Genomic DNA, 14,012 nt, shown 5'->3' with positions numbered 1-14,012 from the left:
TTTCTTCACTCCGAATTGGCGCGATGATCATCAGACGATCGGTTTCACCGTAAAACTGACTAGGCGCGTACTTCACGGACATGGCTAGGCGAGCAATCGTGCGATTATTTTGTGATTTTTTCTGGCCAAGGGGCGAGGGGTTAGTTGCGTGGGAGGCACATTTAACTGGCGGGAGAGCGATGAGTGTGAACGTAACCGTCTTGTGATGGATGAACGGACGAGTGAACTACCACGCTGCTGTGAGGGAAGACGGGGTAATTTACGCCTCTTAAGGATTTTTTGGGGCCTTCCTTAGCCGAGTGGTTAGAGTCCGCGGCTACAAAGCAAAGCCATGCTGAAGGTGTCTGGGTTCGATTCCCGGTCGGTCCAGGATCTTTTCGTAATGGAAATTTCCTTGACTTCCCTGGGCATAGAGTATAATCGTACCTGCCACACGATATACGAATGCGAAAATTTCAACTTTGGCAAAGGAAGCTCTCAGTTAAAAACTGTGGAAGTGCTCATAAGAACACTATACTGAGTAGCCGGCTCTGTCCCAGTGGGGACGTTAATTCCAAGAAGAAGAAAAAGGATTTTTTTTAAACTGAAAATTTCGTTGCAAACGTTATTCTAATTGGGTTTACATACATAAAAAAACCTCGAAATTACTAAAAATATTCATTGGTTGGTTGGATGTCAAAACGTCAAAAGCCGAAACGTTGAATTTTAAAACGTCGAATGCCAAAATGTCGAAAGGACAAAACGTAGAAAAGAGAGGAATGTAAGGAAAAGACAATATTGGAGGAATGATTCTCTTTCAAAAAAATAAATCATTATACGTTTTGTCCCTTCAACGTTTGGTCCCTATCTACGTTTTGGGATTTGACGTTTTGTCCTTAAACCGTTTTCTTAGCAATCATTCCCTTTTCCCTACGTCATTAAATCCCAAGGTTTTCAAAATCGTTCTTGTATTTTGTATCGTGAGAGGCGTCAACATTGAAAACATCGTATGAAATTTTCAAATCTGACTGAAATACTTTTTATCACATTTTATCTCAACGGCGCATTTTACACAAAATCCCCCTACCGAAAGTAAATTATTTTGACTGTGTGTGGCGGCAGGCAGACGGTGCCGATCGTGAGGAAATTGCCGGAAAATTTGTTCAATTATCATCGATTCCGCTTTGGTAGCGTGTTCGTCGAAGGGGTAGTAAATTGCGATAGTGGGTGTACTGTTACTTTTGGAATAGTTTGTTCTGACGAACTGTGACGGGTGTCATTTGTTTTTCAGAAAATTGCGCATCACAGCTGAAGTTTAAGCATCTTTAGTTAAATTAACGAGAAGGATGGCTATCGTCTTATTGGAATACAATGAGGTCCCGGGCCTTCTCCTTCCTAACAGAAACGAATAACTCGCACCTATCTATGCATACAATATTATGGTATTATATAGTAATTAGGTTTTATTTATTGGAAATGTCTTTCAATAAGTGGAAACAAGTAACGAGAATACTGTAGAAACAAACTAACTTTATTAAACGGAAATAAAACGAGAGTGAATTTGATGTTCACACTTGAATGGCGCTTTCACTTTTGAATGAGAGTGGGGATGAATGGCGCGCTGGATCCGCTTAACAAGCTTTTCGCCATCATAGTAGGTGATGCTTTCGCGTGTTGCCTAATGTGCGTCACAGTTGACAGCACAGTATGACAGCACCCATTGGAAGCCCACACAATAGAAACCTCAGCCAGCGCAGTTGCTGGCTAGTGTAGTGTGCTATTCCTATATCTAAAAAACAATGCGCTCTCGGGCTAGGCATTGGATATATATAGAAAGCGTTGTGTTTGGATGGGCATCTAATTCTTCCGAAAGAGGTGCACTTTGCGAAAGAGGACCACGTGATTATTGAGCTGAAATCGAATTCAGGTTAACTTCTGCGTTCATGAGTCCTCTCATGGCGTAGTGGTTAACGCGCCCCAACTAGAGATCGGGGAGTCGTGAGTTCGATTCTCACTGAGAAGACGTGTAACTTTTTCGCAAATCTTCACATCAATTTGTCCATCTAATCCAATTGCAAATTATATGTAATGTTTAGCTTTTCGGTAGTTGTTAAACTTCCACTCGGCTGGTTGGCCGTAAACCACGATTCATAATTAAAACAAGTATTTATCGAGCAACGGACTCATGTTCCGTAACCGGTCGTTTGAGAACGTCGCGACCCATTGGAAGCCCACACAATAGAAACCTCAGCCAGCGCAGTTGCTGGCTAGTGTAGTGTGCTATTCCTATATCTAAAAAACAATGCGCTCTCGGGCTAGGCATTGGATATATATAGAAAGCGTTGTGTTTGGATGGGCATCTAATTCTTCCGAAAGAGGTGCACTTTGCGAAAGAGGACCACGTGATTATTGAGCTGAAATCGAATTCAGGTTAACTTCTGCGTTCATGAGTCCTCTCATGGCGTAGTGGTTAACGCGCCCCAACTAGAGATCGGGGAGTCGTGAGTTCGATTCTCACTGAGAAGACGTGTAACTTTTTCGCAAATCTTCACATCAATTTGTCCATCTAATCCAATTGCAAATTATATGTAATGTTTAGCTTTTCGGTAGTTGTTAAACTTCCACTCGGCTGGTTGGCCGTAAACCACGATTCATAATTAAAACAAGTATTTATCGAGCAACGGACTCATGTTCCGTAACCGGTCGTTTGAGAACGTCGCGACCCATTGGAAGCCCACACAATAGAAACCTCAGCCAGCGCAGTTGCTGGCTAGTGTAGTGTGCTATTCCTATATCTAAAAAACAATGCGCTCTCGGGCTAGGCATTGGATATATATAGAAAGCGTTGTGTTTGGATGGGCATCTAATTCTTCCGAAAGAGGTGCACTTTGCGAAAGAGGACCACGTGATTATTGAGCTGAAATCGAATTCAGGTTAACTTCTGCGTTCATGAGTCCTCTCATGGCGTAGTGGTTAACGCGCCCCAACTAGAGATCGGGGAGTCGTGAGTTCGATTCTCACTGAGAAGACGTGTAACTTTTTCGCAAATCTTCACATCAATTTGTCCATCTAAATCCAATTGCAAATTATATGTAATGTTTAGCTTTTCGGTAGTTGTTAAACTTCCACTCGGCTGGTTGGCCGTAAACCACGATTCATAATTAAAACAAGACAGTATTGTCGGTAAGCAACGTGTTTTGACAGCTACTAAACGTACGCTGCATTTTTGTTTATCTTACACGAAATTACTCACACAGATAAATCCGTCAGATTTGTACTGAAATCGCAATATAAATCCAATTTATTCAATTTGCTTGTTTAGGGGTATCAAGTTTTTTATATATCATGATTCTACGTTAAAAATTGAGCCAGAATCCAAAGTTTCATAATTTTTCGTGCCCTGGAACTATTTTTAAAACACATTTGACGTTAGTATGGAAACCGCTTTTGAATCATTGCTCGGCAAACGTTACTACGGGACGAGCTGTCATTATGTAAATTGAAATATCATTGAGTCTACAGATTTGAATCTTCATTAATTATTTATAACAAGATTAAGATAATAATAAGATTAAGATATTGAAGCGCTATCAAATAGAAAAATGTACTCTTTCGATCAAGCAACGAAAACTTTTTCAGTGCCAGTTTTCAGCGGTTCGGAATTAGAAAAGTGCTTAAATTTCACCATCAAAATGTCGTGTCATGCAAATTATATTCGAAGAAACCCCAAACCAGAACCATGTGAACCGGTTACGTTCCATACTTTCCCTACGATCAATGTTCAGAGAAACCGACGGCTAACATTTTTGGGCTTAAACTTGAAAACAAATACCACGAATCTTTTCGTCTGTTCCAAGCACTTCCGAGAATCAGGTAGCAGGACCATAGTGGAAGAAAATAAAGAAAATCCTGATGTAAGTTTTTAACGAAAGTTAAATTACACTGATACCTAGCTAAAATATCGAAAGGGTCGATCGAAAATCTTCCGAAAACACTGTTGTAAAGCTTGAAGCTTTTCAGTATGTTGAACTCAAAAACGACTTAAATGTCACTCTCACTCCTTGGTATTTGGGCCCCTTATGTGATCTAGACATTCGGTCAAATTTCTCAAATTATACCAGATTCAATTTCAGCATTCCGTACATATAGTAAATATATTCATGTATATAAAATAAAAATCAACTTGCACGGCTAGTCATTTCTGAGGGAGGTAATGCGCTGTGATGTGAAACATGAAAAATACTCCTCATAAATAGAAAAAATACATTAAATGACCTCCCAATCGGATACGTAACAAATTTTTCTGCTAAAATATCGATATTTTGTTATCCTAAACACCTAAATTTACTTAACTTGTATTAAAATACAACAAATGCCATACAAATCCGGAAAAAGTTTATAACTATCTACTAATACTAATGCACAGTCGTGAATAGCATACCTTCTATAGCTGTCAATATACTTAGGTCGGTAAGAGCATCTTGAACGTTGCTCCTTCCAATACTCCTCCTCAACGATCACCACCAGCCAAACCGAGCATATGGGCGGTTTATTAATTACGTAAGACAATTTTGGAGGTTTTTGGACCCCATGGTAAGATTTTTTGTATGAAACTTAAAAATAATTTGTATGGCGCGTAATAAATCTCCAACCCCCCCTCCCCCCATAAACCCTTACGTTATTAATGGATGACCCCATACCAGCGAACTTCCGAAGCATCACCTGCCCAAGTGCCTTGGTGAATATATCCGCAACCATCTCCTCTGTGGAACAGTAAAGCAGCTCCAAAACTCTTGCTTCACACAGCTCCTTCACGAAGCACTGACGAGTCTCGATGTGCCTCGATCGCTTCGTTGTCCGTTCCAAACTGACGAACTTGATGCAGCTCTCATTTATTCATAACATTAAGAAACAATATTGGAAGAAATACGTGATTCACGTAACAGAAAAGTAATTTGAATAAAGTTCATAATGCACAAAACAAAATTAAAATTTTAACTTGGTTTTTGATGAAATATACAAAAAAGCTTTTAATGAGTACGGTGTGAAGGGATTACTACTTTTGTCTAAGCTCCCGAACTCATTTGGTCTTGTTCGTATATTATTTCAATATACTTTTGGATTGTCCCATAAAATAAAACTCTCATAAAAAAAAAGTTAATAGGTCTATTTCGCGAGTTACAGAATATATCTCAAAATTACTAATTTCGAATGCTACATAAACTAGTGGAAATCTAGATAATATCATATTAATGTGAACGCGTGCAGAATCATTTATTTGCGATTTTTTTTTTTTTTTATTAGTATCATTCCAAACATTACATTCATTATTTCTTATATCTAGGTGCTCTGTGTTATTAGACAACACTATCATCCTAATTTGGTTAAACAAATCTAAGATTTTATTAACATTTTGAGGGATTCCACGGAGGCATGCAAGTCGATTCTGATCGACCATTTCAAAAATATCTGAAACTTTGCACAGTTTTTCAGTTCCATCTAAATCGTCATTTTCCGATATCAAATCTTCAAGTTGAGTCACGACTAACTTTTCAAAAGGGTGTATGTGAAAATGGTTCAAAAATATTCAAAAAGCTGCACAGCAAAAACGGTTCGTTCGATTGTTAGACAACTAAAGAAACAAAGTTAGACAACTAAATAAAGATTCCAAAAATAAATACACACAGTAAAAATTTTTTTTTTTTTTGCATTAAAAAACATCATTTTTGTCACAAAAACTCAAATATCTCAAAACCCTATCGGAATACCAACGTATTTTTTTGAGGGAAAACGGTCATTCATTATATTAGCTATCTACCATAAAAATTTGGTGATGGTAAGCCAATAAACAAAAAAGTTATGACATTTCAAATATTTCACAAATTTGACACTTAGTAAAAAAAAAATTTTTTTTTTTCATTGTTAATTTTTTTAGGAAAGCAGTTTGTTGCTGAATTTTTGTTAAGGGTACCACATGAGGTTAACAAGTTGTTTTCATGATATTTTATTTAATTATTCATAACTATTATAGCATCTATTAGAAAGTTAGACGCGATCCAGTGTTGTGATCTAAAGTCTTGATAGTGTCATATTTTTTATTGTACGTAACTGAAGAAAAATTCTCTCAATAGTGTTGAAATCTTTTGATAAAAGAAACCTATAAGAAATCTAATATTGAAGACAAAAGCTACAAAAAATGTTTTCTATACAGGTATACGACTAGTTTACCTGCAAAAAGTTTACCTCGTAGAGAACAAGGCGGGTCTATACCCAGGTGATCTAGTATACGTAAAGCAGGTCGGTTTTCTCGGCGCTGGTTTTCTCCACAAAGTTAAAATCTGATTACACCTGGGTATAGACCCGCCTTGGTAGAGAATAGACTTTGTTAATCATATTTGGGAGAAAGCGAGTAACTTCAACAACATCAAAAACATGATAGATACATACCATGAACATACTCACGAAAAAGCTAAAAATATACTACCACTATGGTTATAAAAGATTTAATTGTAAAATTTTTCTTCAGTCAAGCAAACGACACCAAACTAGTCAGTAAAAACTTAAAAGTGATTTTGTTTATTAAAATCTAACGAGCAACATGAGTAGTCGCTTTCTCAACTGTTGCAGGCCGTTTGCAGAAAAAAAGTGTTCGAAAGAGCTACGAAATCTCACCGAAAGCACCATAGATAAACTGAAAGCGGCTGGTTATGCGCCAATGTCTACATTGAATACAAATTTACGCATTTGTACGTCCTGCCGTTTAAACGTTGACAAACGGGCAATCTGTACATCATCGGTGGATCAGGTTGCAGGAAGTTCGAAAACAACAACAACTGAGGAATTACTAGATGCACCGACAACAACTGAGGAGTTACCAGAAGTACCAAGTGCAGATAGTCTTGCCACGGTACCATCAGCGACATCTGTTTCAACAAATCAATCAGAAGATGAGTGCATCCAGAAGGTCAACATCGAACGCTTCAACGAAGGGATAGCTGGAATAAAAGTGACTCCGATTAAATGGACGAAGATGGGTTACGTCAATTATCCCGAGAAAAAATACCGTGAAATCAACGAAGCTGTACGAAGAAACCTCTTCAAATTAGGACCTGAGGATGTGGAAATACAGACTACGATGAGGTAATTATGAATATGAAGGAAAGGTTCTCGAATCTAGCCACGACAAGGAAAGAAAAATTATTGATTTTGTCGATGCTGCCAAGCTCGTGGTCTATTCAAGACGCCATTGATGAGTTCAAAACCAATAGAAATACAGCAAAAGAGGCAAAACAATTCAAAAATAACTGTCTTGCAACCAAAAATGCTAGGTCGAGTACTTCATTAACAGATGAGACAAAAGAAAAAATAATTCAATATTTTGAAGACGATGAAGGAAGTATAGCTATGCCTGGCCAAAAAGATTATGTATCTGTAAAAAAAGATGGAAAGCGTCAAGCAATCCAAAAACGATTAATGATGACTACTTTGAAAGAAGCGTATACACGCTAAAAGGAAATTAACGAAAATATTAAGGTAGGTTTTTCCTCATTTGCAAGCCTTCGTCCAAGGCAATGCAAGCTTCTATCCAATTCAGGAACACATAATGTTTGTGTGTGCACAACACACGAAAATATTAACCTAATCTTACATAGTTTGAAAAGAATCAATTTATCAAAGGATATTAAAATGTTAACTGGTAGTCTTTTGTGTGAAAATACAACATCAAATTGCTATCTACGATCTTGTTCGGATTGTCCAGATTCTTCATCATTGGAAAATACTTTATTCGCTGAGTTTGAAGAAAATTATATTGATCAGTTATCATTTGAGCAATGGGTGACCACGGATAGGTGTGACCTAGAAACTATAGTAAAACCTGTAGATGAGTTTGTGTCATTTTTTTGCTTGAAATTAGAAAGTTTAATTCCTCACGACTTTATTAAAACAGAGCAATCCCGCTTTTTAAAAAATACGAAAAATACATTACAAGATGATGAATTTTTAGTCATTTGTGATTTTTCTGAAAACGTGAGAAGAACCTCCGCAAATCATGCATTTAGCATCCATGCGACAAATTTTGTACCATGACCCCACTTTTGGCACCGACGGCACTGAGTGGGGTTCTGGTAATCTCCTCCAGGTTTCTGGAAATGTTCCCACGTCACACGAACATCAAACATAAGTTTAGCTTTTTCTAAAGCTTTAATATTATTTAGTTCTTTTTTGTTGAAGTGAACTAAATAATATTCTTGAGAAAGCCCTTTCCGAACAATGCCAGATTGGGTTCTCTTTTTCATAATGATTACTTGGACTGGGGAAAATCCAAGTAAATCATTTATTCCATGTTTGATCTCTTCAGGTGACTTATAGTCACTTGAGAGACCTTTCAAGACAACTTTGAACAAACGTTCAGTTTTGTCGTCATAAGTAAAAAATTTGTGCTTCTTCTCTTCAAGATGTCTGAGAAGAAGTTCACGATCTTTAATAGTTTCCGGCAAAACGCGACAGTCTCCTGTCTTTGCGATTTGGAAGGAAACCTTGATTCCCCTAATGGAGTTCAAGATCTCCTGCCTAAATCCCCCAAATTCGGATTAACTGACCACGATAGGCGGCACTCTTTGCTTCCTCACTTGAATCAAAGAGCCTGGGCTAGAGGCTGCTTCGATTTGGTGTTCGGAAAATTTTTCTAGAGCATCGAACTGATTGCTCATTTCGATACAATTATTCATTTCATCCTTGGAAGAAACTTCGCATTCCGGGAAAACGTCCTTTCTTCCATTCTTGCCACGTGTAGTGACAGTTTTAAAACCCACTTTTTTGGAAGGAAGTAGTGAATTCAGAGATTCACCCTTCCTTTTGTTTGTTGTTGATACCATGTTTAGTTAATAAACGAGAAAGACGTGACCTTCGAGAGGTTTTTTCCCTAGACGGTGTCCAAGAAGGATTACCACCGCTAGCTTTCGCCAACGGGTCCAACGAAAAATCGAAGGCACGGGTCCAAACAAGGATCGTAAAGGGATCAATAGTAGAAAAAATAGTACTGAAAAGTACTGTTTAAGTAGCACTGAAAAGTACCGTTTTTAATTTTAGCACTGAAAAGTACTGTTTGTGTAGCACTGAAAAGTACTGTTTTATTGCTTTAGGTAGTTTTTAAGAAAACTTCCAAGAGCAGAGAGAATTCGTGTACGCACAGCACGAAGGTACGATGCGCACTGATTTTTTTGCGATCGTTCATTCATCTCTCCGTCACAACCCTGCGAGCGATTGCATTTGACGTGTTTTTACCTGGTTGTGCTACGAATGGGCGGAGCCTACAAGGCAGCGTGGCGAATGCCGGCTGCTGTTTTCACCGAAGAGTAAAAATATAAATATGTATCCATGGTTCAATTTGATAATACTCAGTCATCATATGTAAAATTGATTCAGAAAAGTATCACTACTTGCGTTTACATGCAAAAAGTATGCTGATACTTTTTCAGCTATATCAGCGCACAACCAGGAGATTTTCTTCAATTCGCAATCGTTAGACAAATCAGCCACACTCATCGATGCCCAGTACGAATTTCAATGATGGCCTACTTCGCCTTTTTCATTTAACGTAGGATAAATATGCCAAATTGCAAATAACTCCGTGCATTTTTATTATAATTATAGAAGTTTTAACAATTTCTGTGCTGTTTCTTCAATAGGGCCTAAAGCCTTGATTACACAGTGCGCGCTATGCACGAACATTTGTGCAAGTTGCAAGAATGTTTGCGCGAACTGTGTAATATGTGCACGAACTACAAGCAAACATTTTATTGGAACATATTCGTGCATTCAAATATGTTGGTTCGTCGAACTTGCGTTGCATAGCAACCGTAGAATGTTGTGTAGAAAAACAGGAAAACAAATTACTCATTTGGTCAGATTGATAATGAAAACATTGGTGACGGAAAAAAATCTCCAGAGTCTTCAGAATGGTTCTGAAGTTCTCCCCAGGGATGTTACAGAAATTTCTACAGTGATCCTAACAGCGATTTTCCAGGGATTCCACAAAGAATTTTGCCAGAGATTCCTCTAGGAAGAACTTTTAATCATACCCAGATTTTTTCCAGACCGGCTCAGATAGGGATCCAGGAGTACCTTGCAATGGACCGATGCACGAGTTCACGAATTTGACGTTTGAGCGGTGCCGAATTCACTGGTTGCCATGGTCACGTAAATAACACGGCACCGCTCAAACGTCAGATAGTGAACTCGTGCATCGATCCATTCCTATCAGAAGTTTCTTCACGGATTTCACCAAGGATTATTCCAAAGATTCCTCCAGAAATATTTTTAAAGTATTACACAAGTAGTAATTTTAGAAGTTCCTGCAGGAATGCCTCCAGTGATTCCTTCATTCTTCCAGGGATTTTCCAAGCAATTTCTTATGATGTCTCCTCATAAATTTCTCCAGGAATTCTTCCGTAGACTACTCCAAAGATACTTTTAGAGATTTCTCTAGGAAGAATTTGTAATAACCTTCATTTTTTTCAGACCGGCTCAGATAGAACTCCAGGAGTAAATTTAGCAATTCCTCTAGGAATTATACCAGAAGCTTCTTCACGGATTTCACCAAGGATTATTCCAAAGATCCCTCCAGAAATATATTTACAGGGATTCCGCTAGAGATTACACAAGGAGTTTCTTAAGGAGTTCCTGCAGAAATGCCTCCATAGATTCAATATTTTTAATGAGATTCCTCTATAAGTTTTTTAAAGAATTTCTCCAGTAGCTTGTACAAGGATTCCTTCATGGATTCTTTCGGGGATTTTTCAAGCGCTTTCTCATGATGTTCCCTTAGAGATTTCTCCAGGCATCTTGCGGAGATTGCTCCAAAGATTCCTCCAGAAAAATCTTTCTGGTTTTCTTCAGGAAATCCTACAAGGATTACACCAGAGCAACTTCTTCTAGTATTACTATAGACATTACTCCAGAAATCTCTCCAAATAATTGTTCTGAGCCGAGCCTCAAACAAACAGAAATTCCTCCAGAGATTCAACCATGAATTCCACCCGAATTTAATCAGAGGATTATCAAAGGACGTTTTTGGAGAAATTCTTACAAGGGAAGGTCACGATGGTGTTACACGGGGTTTTCAACCGGACTATTTTTGTTAGATTCTACATGTCGAAATATGAAAAACCCCAAAGCTTTTCGGGTGATGGACCAGTGGTGTAGCCAGGAGGGGCTATGAAAGGGGCAATTTTGTACGTATATTATATTATTAAGCTAATTGCAAATTTGACAAAAATATTTTTTTCAGTATCTATTGTGATGGTAGAGAACAGATTTGACATTAATGTATGTTTAAAATGTATTTTCCATGCCATAGGCGCAATCAGGATGGGTTTAGTATTGGTATACTATTCTAATAAAACCAAATTTGTGTGGGTGTCCATATTCCATGTTAGTTCAGCCAATGGCATGGAAAATACATTTTAAACATACATTAATGTCAATTCTGTTTTCTACCATCACAATAGATACTAAAAAAATATTTTTGTCAAATTTGCAATTAGCTTAATAATATAATATACGTACAAAATTGCCCCTTTCAGAGCCCCTCCTGGCTACACCACTGGTCCATCACCCGAAAGGCTTTGGGGTTTTTCATATTTCGACATGTAGAATCTAACAAAAATAGTCCGGTTGAAAACCCCGTGTAACACCATCGTGACCTTCCCTTGTTAGATATATTCCAGGAGCAATCCCTAGAGCAATCCCTAGAGCATTCTCGACCCGTCAGCGCTTCGCTTTGTATGTACAATAAAAAGCGAGGTGACGAGGCGTTGGGATTCCCAGGTCTGGGAAACTATGCCCTAGAAAAACCTCTGAAAAAAAATATATTATTATTATTTATCTTTATTTGAGTGGCTTTTCGCTCTTGGCGAGTTCGCCACTTTAAAAAAAAATAAATCCCTGTAAGATTTTATGGAGGAATCCCTTGCGAGAATTCATGGAAGAATCTCTGGTTAAATCTTTGGAAAAAAAATCCTGGAGAAATTCTGGAATACCTGGGAAAATCTCTGGAGGAATTGCTGACAAAATTCCTAGAACAATTTTCGAAGGAATAATAAAAAGAGTTTTCTGATATAATCTCTGGGGAAATTCCTTAAGAAATTGCTGGAGAAATCTAAGGATGATTACCCGAGTAAATTGTAAATTAGTAAATCCCTGGAATATGCTCAGACGACTCTACCGCATTACCCCGAATCCCATTACTCCGAATGTCATTGACCCGAACGCCATTACCCCGAACTCGAAAACCCCGAGAATGACTTTACTCCGAATTCCAATATATGGGGAAATGCCATCAATATAAGGGCTCATTCAAATATTACGTAACGCAATAAAGGGAGGGAGGGGGTCGTCCATGATGTTACGGTCCATACAAAATTTTTAAATTCTCCATACAAAAGCAGTTACGTGCGGGGTGGTCTCAAATTGGCAAATTTTGTGTTACGTTATATTTGAATGATCCCTAATCATGTTAAGCTAAATGTTAATTCGGGGAAATCACATTCCATGGAATTCGGGGTAATGGAATTAGGAGTGATGGCATTCAGGGTAATGGGGTAGAATTTGCCTGGAATAATCCTTGGACGAGTTATGGATTTTATGGAGAAATACCAGGAAACATCTCTGGAAATATTACTGGAGGAATCAAGGGACGAATGACCCTCGGGTTAAAGTCCCCCTGATCAAACAACAACTGGAGGAATCACCGGAGGAGTCTCTGGAAGAATTATTTAGAGAAATTCTTAGGAGTATTGGAATGGAGCGCTATTGGAACTGGTTTAGAATATACGGTTGTGATTGAAAGTTCTTCCTAAAGGAATTCCTAGATTATTGTTTGGAGAAATTCATTGAAAAAATATTTAGAGGAATCCCAGGAGAAATAGATATTGTAGTGATTTGAAGAAAATTTTGAATAATGAAACGACCTACTGGGTGGCAGTATAACGTTAGCCGGGTAACTACTCGGAAATGAAATCTCGGGAGTTTTTTTTTTGCGAAAGTCCCTAATAAATTTTTTGAATAACATTAAAAAGGGATCTTAGAGAGTTTTTGAAAAAACGTTGTAAAATTTGATGAGCATCTGAAAAATCCATAAAACAGTAAAGTTTTTGAAAGTATCTTTGTAAATATATCGTAAAAGTGCATTGATTTTGAAGAAGTTTTCAAAGGAATATATTAAGTTAGGTAAAGAACGTTTCCAAGTAAAATCCATGAATAAATAATAAAATCCAAAAAAAAGCTATAGAATGTGAGAAATCTTTATCAAACATTTTAAATAGAAAATCTTCCTACAATTTTCCAATTTAAAATTATTCAGTAGATTAGTAGATTATAAAAAGCTGCATAATGACTTTATTATTATTTCCACGTGAAAATAAAAACATGAATTTTTCCAAGAACTTATCGCAGGATGTTTTTAAAAATACTTTCCTTCTTAAATCAGTCCAAAGATTTTAAAGGTTTTTTTTTCCAATTTCCTTACAAGAATTCCTCTAGGATTATTTCAGGCATTCCTTCAGGAAACCATTCAGAAATTCTCTCTTGGATTCTACCAGTAATTAACTCACAAAAAAAAACAAAATATGGCAAATAACTCGAAGGTGCTCAATGCTTCAGGAATTCAATTCAATTATTTTAGTTATTCATCCAAGAGTGGTTTCAGGAGTTCTACCAGAATTTTTCCCTGTGTTTTTTCAACAAATAGCTACTAGTATAACTCTAGAAATTCATTATGGGTCCTTTATACAATTCTTACAGAGAATAACCCCTCCAACCTCGATTTCGTTTGGAAGCTACATACGAGGTGAACTTAAATTAGTAAAATTTATCAGTAAACCTTTATTCTAGAGCTGATCTTGGTGTAAGAACATCTGGCCTGTAAAATTCTCTGAAATACATGTGTTAACATTTTTGAAAAAAAAAACACGGTGGAAATTTTCTAGAGCAATTAATTACAAATTCACTGAAACTTTAAATCAAAATAATTC

The 14,012-nt window shown here is 37.3% G+C and overlaps 1 protein-coding gene across 2 annotated transcripts in view; it reads right to left on the bottom strand.

Moving 5' to 3' along the window:
* LOC5571682 (Kv channel-interacting protein 4) overlaps positions 1–14,012 on the bottom strand; it is a 341,315-nt gene that overhangs the window by 72,674 nt on the left and 254,629 nt on the right. The gene's annotated exons all lie outside the window — the stretch shown is intronic.

The sequence above is a fragment of the Aedes aegypti genome, chromosome 2, assembly GCF_002204515.2.
Source record: "Aedes aegypti strain LVP_AGWG chromosome 2, AaegL5.0 Primary Assembly, whole genome shotgun sequence".
Classification (NCBI taxonomy): Eukaryota; Metazoa; Arthropoda; class Insecta; order Diptera; family Culicidae; genus Aedes; species Aedes aegypti.
The sequence above is the reverse complement of the archived record's forward strand: the minus strand, read 5'-3'. Positions and strand labels throughout refer to the sequence as shown.